General features: G+C 51.0%; 1 pseudogene; it reads right to left on the reverse strand.

The window, feature by feature from the left end:
- Nucleotides 1–8,898: 8,898 nt before the first annotated feature.
- LOC121483880 lies at nt 8,899–9,811 on the reverse strand (annotated as a pseudogene).
- Nucleotides 9,812–14,198: the final 4,387 nt, after the last annotated feature.

Below are 14,198 nucleotides of genomic sequence, written 5' to 3' on the forward strand. Positions count from 1 at the left end.
ATTTGAACACTTAATGATGAGCAGCATATACCTTCTGGAATTAGCTTATTTCATTACCAGTAGGCTCAGAGTTTTAAACTTATAAAACTTTTAAACCTTTAAAGTTCTACTTTCAGGTCAGCAAAAGCCTATTCCCCCTTAACTTCCACCCAAAGCAAGTCTACTGATATCTCTTTCATGTCACAACCATTCAGATATTTCAAGATATAGTATCTTTTTATTTCAGAAAAAAATATTCCAAGTCTTCCAAATTTGGCTCACCAGTATGGTTCCAACTTCTGTCTCCATTCTTCAGAGGTAGGCTGACCATAGAATTATGCTATACCATCAACCTCCCACCCCCTTCTCCCTGTCCTTCATCTTATATTTTACAGTTCACAAGTTTATTTTTTTAAAGATTTTATTTGTTTATTCATGAGAGACGAGAGAGAGAGAGAGAGAGAAAGAGAGAGAGAGAGAGAGAGAGAGAGAGAGAGAGGCAGGACACAGGCAGAGGGAGAAGCAGGCTCCACGCAGGGAGACCAACGTGGGACTCAATCCTGGGTCTCCAGGATCATGCCCCGGGCTGAAGACAGGTGCTAAACCCGCTGAGCCACCAGGCATCCCCAGTTCACAAGTTTATGTCACAGTCACTGTGAGATTGCTTCAGCATATTGTGAACTAAATCTCCTAAGTCATTTCAAACAATCTGCTACTAAGGCAAGACCCTTCACCTGCTACGTAGAGGGCATGTGTGAAGAGTTGGCTTATCTCTATTAAATTTCCCCTTGTTAGAATTTTCCATTGCTCCAGCTATGACAAGACTTCTATGAATCTTGATTCTATCATTCACTGTGATTTATGCCCTTCTCTGATTTGTGTTATAACCAAACTGAAGGCCTAATCTTTATCAGCTCATATCAGAGTGAGCATCAAATAGCCTAAGCAGAGTGGCCTTTCTTGAAGTCTATTTCCTCAGTCTTCTCAACGTAATACATACTGAGCCAAGGTAAGATGCCATGATGTACTGGGCTTGTGACATGGGCGGGGGGGGGGGGGGGGTGGGGGGGGGACACCACTCTCCTGCACAGGTCAAACAGAGTAGAAGGCCTAGTTTTCACTGCTACGACCTCCTGAGACATGGTGTTAGAAATTGTCTTAATAAAATAAACCAATCCCAAATGCAGATTTTTATCAGGTGTATGGAAGGCAAGCTTATTCTACACAGTGCCCTGAGAATCTAGGCTCTTTCCCTCACACAACTTTTTTCTCACTCCTTCATGCAGCACTTGGCTCACACAGGAAATACTAGGAATTCGCTGGATTGAGCTTGATGCACTAGTCTCGTGGCTACACTCTCATTGAACAAGGACGTTTGCAATGTCTGGTTTGGACTCAGATTCACTTGAGCACAGTCCTGTCACTTCCACATGCTTTTCACACAACCTCTTCCAGCGCCTAACATAAGGATGCTGGGACCTATGTCTACGGGCAGTCAGGATGCCGGAGGGTCCTGGCTGACCTCATCTCGCACAAGGAAGCATGCCTACAAGCCAGCTTTCAACTAGCTGTGTTCCTAGAGCACTGAGAACGTAGCAGTATTCTATGCCAGGAGGCTCCCAGAATACCACTCCACGGCAGCTGGAGACACCCTCAAGGTCTGCTTATTCCACTGGCGTCTCACAAGCCTCTGACAAACGGCTCAGGTGCAGATGTTGGAAACTCTTTCTGCAGACAGTGTGCAACTGTGAGGGACTGAGGGTGAGCTCAACTCTCCGAAGTAAGTTGCTTTTGGACAAGGCGTTCAGCTAGCTTCTCTCGTATGGCACTTAGGATGCAGCACTTGGCACACACAGGAAATACTAGGAAATCGCTGGGTTGAGCTTGGATGCACTAGTCTTGTGGGCCGGGACTTTCCACTTACCTCTCACAACACTTCAGGCACGCATCGAGGCTAGGCCTGTTAGGAGCGTGGTGTACGTGCAGGCAGGATGTGGGAGGGACAGTCCATAAGCTCAACTCTCGGAAGTGTGTATGCTTTGCAGGCAGATGTCTGCTAGAAACTTTGATGGGAGCTAGGACCGAGCTACACTCTCATTGAACAAGGACGTTTGCAATGTCTGCATTGAGATCAGATACACCTGAGGAGAATCCTATCACTTTCACATGCTCTTCACACAACCTCTTCCGGCACCTAACATTAGGATGCTGGGACCTACGTATACGGGCAGTCAGAATGCGGGATGTTCCTGACCCGAAATCAGCTCGCACAAGGAAGCACGCCTACAAGCCAGCTTTCAACTACCTGCGTTCCTCGGGCACTGAGAACGTAACAGTGTTCTAAGCCAGGAGGTACCCAGAATAACACTCCACTGCAGCTGGAGACACCCTCCAAGTCTGCTTATTCCAATTGCGTCTCACAAGCCTCTGACAAACGGCTGTGGTGCAGATGTTGGAAACTCTTTGTGCAGGCAGTGTGCAACTGTGAGTGACGGAGGGTGAGCTCAACTCTCCGAAGTAATTTGCTTTCGGACAAGGCGTTCAGCTAGCTTCTCTCCTATGGCACTTAGGATGTCGCCCTGGCTCACACAGGAAATACTAGGAAATCGCTGGGTTGAGCTTGGATGCACCAGTCTTGTGGGCCGGGACTTTCCACTTACCTCTCACAACACTTCAGGTACGCATCGGTGCTAGGCCTGTTAGAAGGGCGGTGTACGTGCAGGCAAGATGTGGGAGGGACAGTCCATAAGCCAACTCTCAGAAGTGTGTATGCTTTGTAGGCAGATGTCTGCTAGACACTTTGGTGTGAGCTAGGACCGAGCTACACTCTCATTGAACAAGGACGTTTGCAATGTCTGCATTGAGATCAGATACACCTGAGGAGAATCCTGTCACTTCCACATGCTGTTCACACAACCTCTTCCGGCACCTAACATAAGGATGCTGGGAACTACGTCTACGGGCAGTCAGAATGCGGGAGGCTCCTGCCCTGAACTCAGCTCGCACAAGGAAGCACGCCTACAAGCCAGCTTTGAACTAGCTGCTTTCCTCGGGCACTGAGAACGTAACAGTGTTCTAAGCCAGGAGGTACCCAGAATACCACTCGACTGCAGCTGGAGAAACCCTCCAGGTCTGCTTTTTCCACTTGCATCTCACAAGCTTCTGACAAATGGTTGTGGTTCAGATGTTGGAAACTCTTTGTGCAGGCAGTGTGCAACTGTGAGGGACTGAGGGTTAGCTCAACTCTCCGAAGTAAGTTGCTTTCGGACAAGGCGTTCAGCTAGCTTCTCTCGTATGGCACTTAGGATGTGGCACCTGGCTCACACAGGAAATACTAGGAAATCGCTGGGTTGAGCTTGGATGCACTAGTCTAGTGGGCCGGGACTTGCCACTTACCTCTCACAACACTTCAGGCACGCATCGGGGCTAGGCCTGTTAGGAGCGCGGTGTACGTGCAGGCAGGATGTGGGAGGGACAGTCCATGAGCCCAAATCTCGGAAGTGTGTATGCTTTGCAGGCAGATGTCTGCTAGACACTTTGATGGGAGCTAGGACCGAGCTACACTTTCATTGAACAAGGACGTTTGCAATGTCTGCATTGAGATCAGATACACCTGAGGAGAATCCTGTCACTTCCACATGGTCTTCACACAACCTCTTCTGGCACCTAACATAAATGCTGGGACCTATGTCTACAGGAAGTCAGAATGCAAGAGGCTCCTGCCCTGAACTCAGCTCGCACAAGGAAGCACGCCTACAAGCCAGCTTTCAACAAGGTGCGTTCCTCGGGCACTGAGAACGTAACAGTGTTCTAAGCCAGGAGGTACCCAGAATACCACGCCACTGCAGCTGGAGACACCCTCCAGGTCTGCTTTTTCCACTTGCATCTCACAAGCCTCTGAAAAACGGTTGTGGTGCAGATGTTGGAAACTCTTTGTGCAGGCAGTGTGCAACTGTGAGGGACTGAGGGTGAGCTCAACTCTCTGAAGTAAGTTGCTTTCGGACAAGGCGTTGAGGAAGCTTCTCTCGTATGGCACTTAGGATGTCGCACCTGGCTCACACAGGAAATACTAGGAAATCGCTGGGTTGAGCTTGGATGCACTAGTCTTGTGGGCCGGGATTTTCCACTTACATCTCACAACACTTCAGGCACGCATCGGGGTAGGCCTGTTAGTAGCGCGGTGTACGGGCAGGCAGGATGTGGGAGGGACAGTCCATAAGCCCAACTCTCGGAAGTGTGTATGCTTTTCAGGCAGATGTCTGCTAGACACTTTGATGGGAGCTAGGACCGAGTTACACTCTCATTGAACAAGGACGTTTGCAATGTCTGCATTGAGATCAGATACACCTGAGGAGAATCCTGTCACTTCCACATGCTCTTCACACAACCTCTTCCGGCACCTAACATAAGGATGCTGGGACCTACGTCTATGGGCAGTCAGAATGCGGGAGGCTCCTGCACTGAACTCAGCTCGCACAAGGAAGCACGCCTAGAAGCCAGCTTTCAACTAGCTGCGTTCCTTAGGCACTGAGAACGTAACAGTTTCTAAGCCAGGAGGTACCCAGAAAACCACTCCAGTGCAGCAGGAGACACCCTCCAGGTCTGCTTATTCCACTTGTGTCTCACAAGCCTCTGACAAACGGCTGTGGTCAGATGTTGGAAACTATTTCTGTAGGCAGTGTGCAACTGTGAGGGACTGAGGGTTAGCTCAAATCTCCGAAGTAATTTGCTTTCGGACAAGGCGTTCAGCTAGCTTCTCTCGTATGGCATTTAGGATGTCGCACCTGGCTCACACAGAAAATACTAGGAAATCGCTGGGTTGAGCTTGGATGCACTAGTCTTGTGGGCAGGGACTTTCCACTTACCTCTCACAACACTTCAGGCACCCATTGGGGCTAGGCCTGTTAGGAGCGCGGTGTACGTGCAGGCAGGATATGGGAGGGACAGTCCATAAGCCACACTCTCCTCCCCCCCCCTTTACGGATCTATTCGTGACAGACGCACAGAGGCAGAAAGCTAAGCACGGGGAGAAAGACACACCGCACGCGAAACCCGATGCGGTACTCGGGGATCGTGCCCTGGACCGAAGGGAGGCGCTCGACCGCCGTGCCACCCATGCGTCGCCACCAGTTTGCCTTTTTCTTTTTTCTCCCTTTATTTTGGGGGGGGGGAGGTTTCTATGTATGTATGTATGTATGTATGTATGTATGTATGTATTTACTTACTTATTTGCTTACTATTGATTGATCGATTGATTTATCAGAGACGGAAAGACGGAGAAGCAGGCTCCATCCAGGGCGCCTGACGTGGGACTCTGAGCCCGCGTCTCCAGGACCACGCCCGGGGCTGAAGGTGGACCTCGACCGCGGGGCCACCCGGCCGTTCCCGCAAGTTGGCCTTTTTTTTTCTTTTCTTTTCTTGGAAGGTTTGTTTGTTTGGATGGATGGATGCATGGATGCATGGATGGATGGATGGATGGATGGATGGATGTACTTGCTTATGTGCTTACTTTTTATTCGTTCATTCATTCATTATTCATCTTTCTTTCTTTCTTTCTTTCTTTCTTTCTTTCTTTCTTTCTCTTTCTTTCTTTTGTCAGAGACGGAGAGACGGAGTATCAGGCTCCATCCAGGACGCCCGACGTGGGACTCTGAGCCCGTGTCTCCAGGACCACGCCCTGGGCTGAAGGCGGAGCTCGACTGCCCGGGCCACCCGCTGTTGCCGCAAGTTGGCCTTTTTTTTTTTTTTTAGTTTTTCTTTTTCTTTCTTTCTTTTTCTTTCTTTCTTTCTTTCTTTCTTTCTTTCTTTCTTTCTTTCTTTTTTCTTTCTTCTTTTTTTTGTTTTTAAATTTTTATTTATTTATGATAGTCACACACACACACACACACAGAGAGAGAGACAGACAGACAGACAGACAGACAGAGACACAGGCAGAGGGAGAAGCAGGCTCCATACACTGGGAGCCCGATGTGGGATTCGATCCCGGGCATCCCTAACGCACCCCTCTTACTCCCCATTGCTTCCCCCACGGCCTTGCGTGTTCCTCTGCTTCCCGCACGCGACCTCGTGCTCTACGTCTATCTCTAGACGACACCCTACCGTATCCGCCTAGGGAATAAGCTAAGACGGGGCCGATTCTCATGGGACCGTTCTTGTGCTGAGGACGTGTTCTTGTCTGCTGTAGCGGTGGCGACAAAGCGGAGGGCCCCTCTCCCTGCGCACACGGTGCCAGGGCGTGGGGACGTGAGGCAGGAAGGACAGCTTTGGCGTTGTGGACATTTCTTTTTCTTTTTTTTTAAGATTTATTTATTTATTTATTTATTTATTTATTTATTTATTTATTTATTTATGATAGAGAAAGAGAGAGAGAGAGGCAGAGACACAGGAGGAGGGAGAAGCAGGCTCCATGCCGGGAGCCCGACGTGGGACTCGATTCCGGGACTCCGGGATCGCACTCTGGGCCAAAAGCAGGCGCTAAACCGCTGAGCCACCCAGAGATCCCCTTGCGGACATTTCTACAACCGATCCGGAAAGAAGCCCGCCGTCCGGTGTCCCGGATCTTTGGGGGTGAGGGCTCCAGGACGCCTCGGATGACGTTTCCAAGTGCGCCCTTCCCGGGGGCTGGAACCGGAACCGGAACCGGAACCGGAACCGGGGCGGCATGGGTGGTTCGGAAGACGCTGCCGCCGCCGCCGGCGGCCGCTGCGCCCCCTAGCGGTGCAGATGTCCCCGTCCCGGAGAGGGGGAAGGGGAGGGGGAGGGGGAGCGAAACATCCCTAAGGAAGGCCCCGCTTGGGCGCCCGACGTTTTCCTGAGTCGGGAAACGCTACTGACCTGGGTGGATCCGGACCAGGCTGTGTCCCAGCTGCCCTGCGATCCCATATGCCTCACACCTGGACTCCCCGGGCGGGCGAGCCAGCTTTCTGGCCCTGCCTGCCTGAGCCTACCTCTCTATCTCTGGCATCCAACTTGCAACTTCAAGTCCCTGAGGTCGAGAGCTTCGGCTCTCTGGGTCCTGCTAGTAACCCAAACAGACAGACACGTTTGCCATGCCATGCCATACCATTCCATTCCATTCCATTCCATTCCATTCCATTCCATTCCATACCACTTGCAATCAGGCATCTGCGAAATGAATATTGAGCAAGGGAATTCTCAGCCTTGAACGTTTCTGGGCCCCGCTCCCTTGGCTTTCGCACCGGCCAAAGGTCCAAAGGGCTCCGAGAAACCTCAGCACACGGGCTCTGTTTCCGTCCCTCTGAACACAGGTTGCCTCTCTGTCTCCCTTATAATACAGAAACGGGGACGCCTGGGTGGCTCCGTGTGGAGCATCTGCCTTAGGGGCACGTCGTGATCACAGGATCCGGGGATCCAGCCCCACATCGAGCTCCTTGCATTGGAGCCTGCTTCTCCCTCTGCCTAGGTCTCTGCCCCTTTCTCTCTCTCTCTCTCTCTCTCTCTCTCTCTCTCAAAATCTGGTAAAAATAAAAAGAAAGAAAGAAAGAAAGAGAAAGAAAGAAAGAAAAGAAAATTCCCTACGTTCGGACTTCCAGGTCACCCCATCAGAAAGATGCCTCGTGGGATGGGACCCAAGAGGTGGTCCAGAGAAATAAGGACCCGACTCCCCCCCCACACACACACACACACTTCCCATGAGTCCAAATCATGAAGAAGACGGGGAAAGCAGGCCAGGCAGGCAGACGCCAGAAATCCGAAGTCCGCACGCATGCACGCACGCACGCACGAGCACCAGAACCGATGCCCAACCCACTGCCTGCACCTCCACCTCTTTCAGAGGGCTGAAAGGCAACTACGGACAAGTCGTGTTTTCCAGGAGGAAGCGGACATGAAGGAACAGGGGGCGTTGGAGGCGGAAGGCTGGAAGGTTGACGGATAGAGAAAGGAAAAGAGGGACAAGAGGGACGGGTGGACACCTGGGTGGCTCAGTGGTTGGGCAGCTGCCTTCCTCTCAGGGCGTGATGCGGGGGGGGGGGGGGTTGGGGAGGTGGAAGGGATACCCTGGGGTCCTGTGCCCGCATCCGGTTCCCTGCCTGCGGGGAGCCTGCTTCTCCCTCTGCCTGTGTCTCTGTCTGCCTCTCTCTGTGTCTCTCAGGAGTAAATAAAGAAATCCTTAAAAAAAAAAAAAGGAAAAAAATAAAAACCTTTAAATCTGTCTCAGTCCTGGCGGGGGCGGGGACTGCCTTGCCGCCTCTGCGCCTCCGCCTCCCCCGTGGCCCCCGCACACCCCCCCCCCCGTTTCTGCAACACTCCTGTGGATGGAGTGGTCAACTCCTCTGCCATCATCCCGGGTGCCTCCAACGCCATCGCCGCCCCCCCTCCTCATCCCGCCGCCCCCCTGTAAGGAGCAAAAATCACCCGAGCCATTGGGCCACCACGGGAGCCTGACAGTGGGAGTGGGGAACACATAGATTGAGTTTTTTGAGGACGCGGGGCGGCGGGGGGGGGGGGGCTGGGGCGACATCTACGCCTTTGGAGCCAATGCATGGTTGTTGGTTTCCTTTATTTTTTGGAGGGGGGGTGCGGTGGAGTTTGAAGATATTTCTTTATTAGGATGCTCACCAGAATGACAGGCTGGCTCTGTCCGTCTGATGTGATAAAGGATACATACATCTGATCCGATTCTGGCAGGAAACAGGCGTAAGGCCTCTCAGACCTTGTACGGAGCGTCCGTGAAAGACGACTCCATTCACCAGAGAGCATGTTTCCTTGATTCCGAGGTCTCTGCTGTAGCTTCCGGTCACGTCTCCGTGACTTGCTCAGACTTCATTCCGGCATCATCAGTGGACCCTCTCTTTCTTTCTTTCTTTCTTTCTTTCTTTCTTTCTTTCTTTCTTTTTCTTTTCTTTTTTTTCCCCTAGCCACTTCTCAACTCCTTACGTCAGCTGCCGCCTGTCTGACTCACCCAGGTAGCCTCGAAGTCTGCAGCACATCTCTTTGGTAGGCTGCTGCCCTGCCACCCTCAGGGGCATGGGTTGGGATTTGGGGGGAGAAGGGGAACGACGTCACGTTACCGAAGCAGACGGCAGGAGCGTATTGGCAAATGACACTAGGACACCCGGACACCCCGCAGGCCCACCCGAGGGCCTGCTTGGAGCGCACGAACACACGTAGGGCATGTTCTTCTCTTCACGCGGCGCGGCAGGCAGCGGAAGGTGCGGGATGACCTCCAGGGGCTCGGCGTCTGCAGCCAGCCATCAGGATGAACTCAGGGATGCCTCCGTGGAGGGTTTTGGTGGCTCCGTGAGCTCCTTTCCGAAGCTGCTTGTAATTACAGGACTGCTGAACAAGCGTCCAGGAGTTTCTTGGTGAGGTGGGCATCTGCCACGGGGTAGGCCTTCGGATTTACATCGGCCTCAGTCATCTCTGCGTATCCGCGGTCCCTGTGGGTTTCCTGTAAGAAGACGTGTCCTGGGAGCTATCACCGTCACACTTCACACGGATGACCAGCTTTGCCCCCACCCACCCCCACCCCCGCCGCCGTTGGGGTTGGGGTGGGCGGTGGGATGCGCTGTGCTCCCGTCACAGTTTGTGGGCCCTGGAATGGTGGTGATCGAGATACACCCCTCCGCCACCTCATTACAAAGAAACAAGACACGTGTGGTGTCTTGTTAGACCCCACAGGCACAGCAAAGAAAAGGAGAACTACTTATCCCCTTGTTCCCCCGGGACCGACCCGGAAGGATGCCCGAGGGTCCAGGCCCCGAGGGACGGGCGTACTCAACTTTTGCTGTGAACTCAACGGATTGGTTAAGTTGTGCTTCTGAGGATTTGTCCACGGAAACTACTTCAAATGATCGATTTTGTCTGTCTCGTGTACTTTTCCTTGTTACGAGCAAGCAGGTAAAAAAAAAAAGAAAGAAAGAAAGAAAGAAAAAAAGAAAAAGATGAAAAAAGGTCTATAGGTTAAACTTTTACAATACCTTCCCAAATCTTTGGTGACCTGGAACTTTGAAGGTGTAACTAGCTTAATTGATAAATTGGGTTCAGTTCACCGGATACCTGGCGTCTGTCTTTCCAACAGAAGGTAAAATACTAGAGTGTGAGTCAATGAGACACCCAAGGTGGTTTTTTTTTTGTTTGGTGGTGTTGTGTTTTCCTCCTCCACCCCTTGCCCTTTTCTTCCTTCCCCCCTCCCCCCACCTCAGTTTTTGTGTTTCTCTTTTGTCTGATTCAGGAAACCTGCAGATACCTGGGTGTGTTAGTAAACGTGTTTCAGGTTTGTTTGTTTCTTTTTTCCTTCCTCTTTTTTTAAAATTTTAATTCACAATTCATGAGACATACACACACACACACACACACACACACACAGGCAGAGACACAGGCAGAGGGAGAAGCGGGCTCCCTGCAGGAACCCCCGATGTAGGACTCGATCCCGGGACTCCAGGATCACGCCCTGGGCCGAAGGCAGGTGCTAAACCGCTGAGCCACCCAGGGATCCCCTGTTTCGTGCTTCCTTAACAATTGTATCATACAGGGCAGCCCGTGTGGCTCAGCGTTTTAGTGCCACCTTCAGCCCAGGGCGTGATCCTGGAGTCCCGGGATCAAGTCCCAGGTCAGGCTCCCTGCATTGGAGCCTGCTTCTCCCTCTGTGTCTTTGCCTCTCTCTCTCTCTCTCTCTCTCTCTCTCTCTCTCTCTCTCACACACACACACACACACACACACACATCAAATCTTAAAAAAAAAAATTTGTGTCCTACATGTTAGGTTTTTACAAAATGAACAGCGGAGAAATAACAAAAAAACCAGCAGAGCCAGGCAGTAGGTTCGAGGGTGCTTTAATGGGGAGCGCTCCTGGGCGAGGTTCCATGACTCGGAGAGGTGGCCAGAGACAGGGAAGTTGCACGGGGTTGGGGACTGTGGGGGTTTTTAAGCCTTCTTGGTTCCGGCTCTGGATCCGGGTGGGTCCCTTGACAAATTAGACAAGGGAACACTGTGTCCTTAGGTGATTGGCTGGGGGGGTGGGGTGGGGGGTAATATCGGGGGAGGGGGTGGGGGTGGGGGTGGGGGTGGTTCCTGGCTGGAAAGTCCTGGATGGAAAGTTTCGGTTTCCCATCTAGGCTTCGACTTACTGGAGATGATGTGGTGGTCAGGGCTGCTGCTTTGATGGGAAGATCAGCCATTTTGACCCAGTTTGAGATGTCCGCCATTTTGGGTGCCCCTGTCTCTCAGCCAGCCCAACAATACATACGCATACACACACACACACACACACACACACACACACACACGTGTTTCTAAAAACTATCACATGTATTCATCCAGTTGACAATCTAAGGATTTCTGGTATGATAGGCAATGTGCCCGTGGTTCCTACTGGCTTTTCACCAGAGACTGAGGTTTCTAGGAGTTAACAGTCTGCCGCCTGGGTGGCTCAGCGGTTGAGGGGTTGAGCATCGGCCTTTGGGTCAGGGCCCAATTCTGGGGCGGCGGGGCGGGGGGGGGGGAGTGTCCGAGTCCGGACCCATTTCCACATCTGGCTCCCTGTGGGGAGCCTGCTTCTGCCTATGTCTCTGTCTCTGTCTCTCTCTCTCCCTTCCCCCTTCACAAAGTGCTCCCTCTCTCTCTCTCTCTCTCTCCTCTCTCCTCGCTCAAAAACTGTAAAATAAGTACAATTTTTAAAAATCTGCCACATGGAATCGAGACTACTGGTTAACGACAAGGAAAACAACCTCTGTGTGTGTGATAGTAGGAGACATGTACAAAATGCGGGTGGTGGTGGTGGTGGTGGTGGTGGTGGTTAAAGAAAATGAATCTGTCCTGAAATGACTCTGGCTTTTTTTTTTTTTTAAGATTTTATTTACTTCTTCATGAGATGAGAGACACACGGACAGGCAGAGACAAGGGAAGCAGGCTCCATGCGAGGACCCTGATATGGGACTCAGTCCCAGGAGTCTGGGATCACGCCCTGAGCCCAAGCCAGAGGATCAAAGGCTGAGGCACACGGGCGTCCCAAAGCCCAGCTATTTAGAGAAAGAACACTTAAGACTGACGGAACGGGGGATCCCTGGGTGGCGCAGCGGTTTGGCGCCTGCCTTTGGCCCAGGGCGCGATCCTGGAGACCCGGGATCGAATCCCACGTCGGGCTCCCGGTGCATGGAGCCTGCTTCTCCCTCTGCCTGTGTCTCTGCCTCTCTCTCTCTCTCTGTATGACTATCAAAAATAAATAATAATAAAAAAAAAAGACTGACGGAACGGAAAAAGAAATTATAGAGGGGATTTCTGAAGGAGATTTTTGAGATTCGTTTTTTGTTTTCTTTTTTTTTTTTGGATTTTATTTATGTATTCATGGGAGAGAGAGAGAGACAGAGAGAGAAAGAGAGAGACAGAGACAGACAAAGAGAGACAGAGACAGACAGAGAGAGAGAGAAAGGAAGAGAGACAGAGACAGAGAGAAGGGGAGAGAGACACAGAGAGAGACAGGCAGAGAAAAGAGAGGCAGAGAGATAAAGAGAGACAGACACAGAGAGACAGAGAGAGAGACAGAGAGATAAAGAGAGACAGAGACGGAGAAAGCGAGACAGAGACAGAGAAAGAGAGAGAGACAGGGAGAGAGAGAGAGAGAGAGAGAGGCAGAGACACAGGCAGGGGAAGAAGTAGGCTCCACTGGGGAGCCCGATGCGGGTCTGGATCCCAGGACCCCTGGGATCAGGCCCTGAGCCAAAGGCAGACCTTCCACCACCGCTGAGCCACCCAAGGCGTCCCAGAAGCAGACTCTTTGAAAAGTAATTGTAGGCGTGGTCAGGACGGACTGAGATTGGGAGAAGTGGGTTTTACTAGTATACTGGTGTACAACTGAGATTTGGCTCTTCTCTCTGCTAAAATGACGAGATTCTCTTGCATTGGTAGTCTACTCTTGATAAGAGTGTGAACAGAGAAGAAAAGACAAAGACAATGTGCTTTTTTGTTTGTTTGTTTGGCTTGGCTTGGCTTGGTTTGGTTTGGTTTGGTTTGGTTGGGGTTTTTTTGTTTGTTTGTTTTTGGGTGTGTGTGTGTGTGTGTGTGTGTGTGTGTGTTTCTCCCTTTACCTGCCCAGAACAGCAAGGTTTTTAGATTCCTTTTTTTTTTTTTTTTGGTGGTTGTTGTTGTTGTTGTTTAACTTTTTCTGTTATTTACTTATTTATTTTATTTTTTGGATTCGTTTTTATCCGGTCTTCCCCTACGTAAGAGTGAACACTTCTCCACGTTAAAGGAGCTTCATTTTGGGGGACAACTCTAAGAGCACCTGTAGAATCTCCTAGGGGCCACCTTGGCGAAAGAGACAATGAAGATTTCCGTTTTGTTATGATCCGTGATCCTTTGTAGGCATGTGCCTTGAAAACTTCTGAGATGTTTTTGGTTGGCTGGTTGGCTGCCTGGCTGTCTGTCTACTGGTTCCTTCATCCGTTCGTGGATTCTCAGCGGATCCCAGAATGCCAAACCCTAAATAGAGTCTCTTGACTACTATAGGTCGTTTACCTGTTATGGGAAGGACCATGAGAAGCACTGTCAGACAAAGAATCATAAGCCCTCTTAGATTATATTGCGTGGGTGAGTGCTGCCGGTGTTCCAAACACGAAATGAAATTCCTAAACTTGTAACGTGTCCTGGTAGAGTGCCATCCCTCCACATTCGAACTGTTTAAATGCTCTGCGTGCGTGCCTGCGTGTGTTGTGTGTGAGTGTGAGTGTGTGTGTGTGTGTGTGTGTGTGTGTGTGTGTGTGACAGAAACTGGTCGGGTTTTCCTCTCGACTGCATTATAATGAATTCGCATCGGGTCTTTAGGCACGTCCGTCCGTGGGTGACCTCCCTGTCACGTGCAGGTGTTGTTCGGAAGGTCTTGCAACAATACGGTCTGCCTTTCAGAAGATTCACGGAAAGCACTCTGGACGAATCCCGGTGTCTGTTCATCCGGAGATCGTCCAACTACATACAGTAGGAGTTGCCGGAACTAATGAAAAAGCTGCATGGAAGCCGAACAGAAAGGAACAACGTGGAACTGAATGAGTTCCAAGAAACCCTGAACAGAGTTCAGAAACTCTCAGTGAGTCATCTTCCTTTTTTTTTGGCGATTGTTAAATCCTCTTCAGAAGGTCGGTGGGAATCCGTTCTCATTGTAACCAGACACCGTTGGAAGGATCCCCTGTATCACCAAGGCCTTCCTTGAGTAGAATGGCGTCTGTTTCTCTTTCTTTCGACCCCCCCCAGTCCCCATGCCGCC

The sequence above is a fragment of the Vulpes lagopus genome, unplaced genomic scaffold (assembly GCF_018345385.1).
Source record: "Vulpes lagopus strain Blue_001 unplaced genomic scaffold, ASM1834538v1 ctg408, whole genome shotgun sequence".
NCBI classification, from domain to species: Eukaryota; Metazoa; Chordata; class Mammalia; order Carnivora; family Canidae; genus Vulpes; species Vulpes lagopus.